The sequence below is a fragment of the Eurytemora carolleeae genome, unplaced genomic scaffold (assembly GCF_000591075.1).
Source record: "Eurytemora carolleeae unplaced genomic scaffold, Eaff_2.0 scaffold1436, whole genome shotgun sequence".
NCBI lineage: Eukaryota > Metazoa > Arthropoda > Copepoda > Calanoida > Temoridae > Eurytemora > Eurytemora carolleeae.
The window spans coordinates 1-3,240 of NW_019397327.1; the positions used below are offsets into that span (position 1 = coordinate 1).

At 30.1% G+C, this 3,240-nt stretch overlaps 1 long non-coding RNA gene across 1 annotated transcript; it reads right to left on the bottom strand.

The window, feature by feature from the left end:
- Positions 1-167: 167 nt before the first annotated feature.
- Positions 168-2,783, bottom strand: LOC111713530 (uncharacterized). Its single transcript, XR_002767710.1, has 3 exons — positions 2,694-2,783; positions 573-1,200; positions 168-333 (listed from the first exon to the last, which is right to left on the bottom strand). It is a non-coding gene; the product is annotated as an uncharacterized LOC111713530 (long non-coding RNA).
- Positions 2,784-3,240: the final 457 nt, after the last annotated feature.

Consider the following 3,240-nt stretch of genomic DNA (forward strand, 5'->3'; position numbering starts at 1 on the left):
TTCCCCCAAGAAATGTCATTTAAAAACAAACCAAAATTAGGGTTTGTGCTCAGGGTTGGTGCTCTGTTATTAAAAGGGAAAACGAAAACATTACTTTTCTGATTAATCATAGATTTATTTTTTTATATTTATGCATACTATTTTTTATATTTATGCATACTATTTTTTATATTTATGCATACTATTTTTTTTCTAAAACCGTTTATTTATGCAATATAATGATCTACACATTTGATTATATTGCACAAGTCAAAATCACAAAATGTCTCTCCATCTTTCTAAACTGAGTTACAGGAGAACAGATTCCAACCATTGCTAAGTCCAGGCGAAATTCTAAAGAAAATTGTTGATCTATGACACAGGTAACATAACTACCCCAACAAATATCTACAAAAGTCTCTTAACCCCGAAACATTTTAGCACAGAGATTAAAATGATTTCAAGCTGTTTTGCTGACTGTACAGTGTACAGTCAGCGTACAGTGTACAGTGTACAGTGTACAGTGTACAGTGTACAGTGTACAGTGTATAGTGTACACTGTACATTTATAATCTAAACAAATATATGTTCACCTTAGTTGGTATCCGTAGTCAGCTAGTAGAACACCATTAGTTAGTTCTAGAACATTTACATGCGTATTCCTAAACAGATTGAGAACCAATGATGATTTTGTCAATAAATCAATGAGCACTATAATCATAGCAAATGACAATAATTTTGTCGTTCCGTCAATCGCTGCGTCAATCAATTATTCAGTTTGTCAGTGAACCAGTCGGTCTGTCTATCAATCAATCGGCTTGTATCAATCAACCAGGTGGTTAATCAACCAATTGAGCTTTCAATCAAACAATCAACTGCAGGTCAGTCAATAAGTAATAAGTTTGTTAATTAATTAATGAGCTTTTTGGTCAATTAATGAACTTGTCAATCAATTAATCAGATTTGCCAATCAAGTTGAGGTTGTCGGTCAATCAATGCTTGTCGGTCAATCAATGCTTGTTGATCAACTCTGAGCTTTACACAATAATCATGATTTCTGAGAACCATTTTCATATTAAGAGCAAGATTTTGATGATGACGGAAAACTTATGTTAAACGTTAAACTTCCCCTGTTTGTGTACTGTAAGGCCAATGTTTTGGATGTATCTTGAACTGGTTTCCTGGAGAACTAGCGGACACCCTGGCATATCTCAGGTTAACCTAGTCAGGAAACAATAAGGTTTACAGCATTTCTTGTGAAAATTTTTTGATATTCACAGTATGATAAAAGAATTTAGATCTTCGTAAAAGCACTACCAATATAATCCCAAATAATTCGTCATTTTAAGAGTTTTTTGTCAGAATCACAATTGGTATTTCAGAGCAAAAATGATGGAGATTTCCTAGATTTACTATCTTGAAAATAATGTGTTTTTTCCAGTTTCTTCATAGAAAATGATTTACAGTTTTGTCCTGCAGAGAGATAAAATGAAGATACATTACTGTTCTTGAAATAAAGGTTTCAAGGCAAGGGCGGGGTTGTGAAACAGGCCTGTATTTCTTTAATGCGAAATGTAAAATTACTTGTAAATCGTAAGAATCATTATTTTTCTGCATGCTTAAAGGAATTTAGAAACTTTTTTATTGCTATTCAGAAAAATACAATTTTTACAAAAATTCCCATTCCAAAACAAATTTTAAGAAAGGTTAATAGAAGGTTTTAAATATATTTAAAGGGACAGACCGACTATAAGGTAGTTAAACTGAGTATGCAGTGTTGTGGACAAATTCTTTAGGATTCATTTAAGAAATATAAAACTTTTTAAAGATCTGTAAATCCTAAGTTTGAGCGCAAAGTCGAAGTTCAAAATCGTACTTTGGGTGGGTACGTTTCAGGATAGTTTTTATAATTATTGAATAACAATGACAAAAAACGAATACGAAATTCTACAGTAAACTAATTAGTTGTTAAGAAACATGTTGAGAAAATAAAATTTATCCTATCATCGAAAATAAGTAATCTTGTTCAATTATTAGTTTCTATTTTATTATTATTCTAGTTTCTCATTATTCACAAACATTTTCTGGAATTTTTATTGAAAAGACGACATTTGAAGAATTTGTAGAAATCTGCGAACATTCAAAGAAAATAAGAAATTCAAAATATTAATTAAAACGAAATAATTGATTCTAACATTGATTTATAGACAAATTTATATTGAGAAATATGTTCCTAATCATCTAATTAGTTTACTGTATAATTTTTACTTTATTTTTCGTCGTCGTTATTTAATAATTTAAAAAAACGATTCTAGAAACGTACCCACCCAAATTAATAATTTTGAACGTCGACTATGCGCTCAAACTCAGTAATTTTACATCGTGGACACGTTTTATATGTCTCAAATGAATCCTAAAGAATTTGTCCACAACACTGCATACTTAGTTTAACTACCTTACATATCCGGTCTGTCCCTTTAAATTCAAATCCTTTCTTAAATAAAAAAACAGTCTAAAATGTCACATTCTAGAGCTCAAAAAAGCGAAGTATTTAAAAGTATCGAAAAACAAAATCGTTATCAACAAAATATGTTCTCTCAAATCACACATTTAAGTGTCAACCAATGAAATATATGAATTTTTTGAATTCTGAAATTTTAAGATCTGTAGTGAGATGAATGGGAAAAGTGCATAAAACTGATTGCTATACTAACTCCAAAATGTTCTGCATAATCTGGAGACCAACTAAGTGTATCATTTTCACCGCATATTTGTTTTCTCCACACGTCTTCAGAGTGTCCAACCAGTATACTATATATATATATATCTTCCAATTCAATTGTTACAATGTTCTTTTTGTGAACACTGCAAAACAAAACAAAATCAATTCGCGGATTTCATCAAAAAATTTCATGAATTTTCAAAATTTTCAAAAATTAAATGAAAATCGAATTTTGATGGAGGCAAATTTTTGAAATTTTGATCATTTAAACCTTTTTATGTGCAACTCCACTTTATGGTATTTTTTTAAAATATTTTTTGGAATTCTTTTTTTTGGTGCTTCAATGGCTCCAAAAAATCCGCAATTTTCAGTGCTTGTCTAAATTTTTAGAAAAAGTTGTTTTTCAATTGCTCCTCAGTTTTCAACTGAACGACGTATATTTATAATTTTAGAATATAATAAGAAAAAGGAACTTAAAGAGGATGTAAAGATTCCAATATTTAAGATTTTCAAGCAAAATTTCCTGCAGGAGTCTGTTT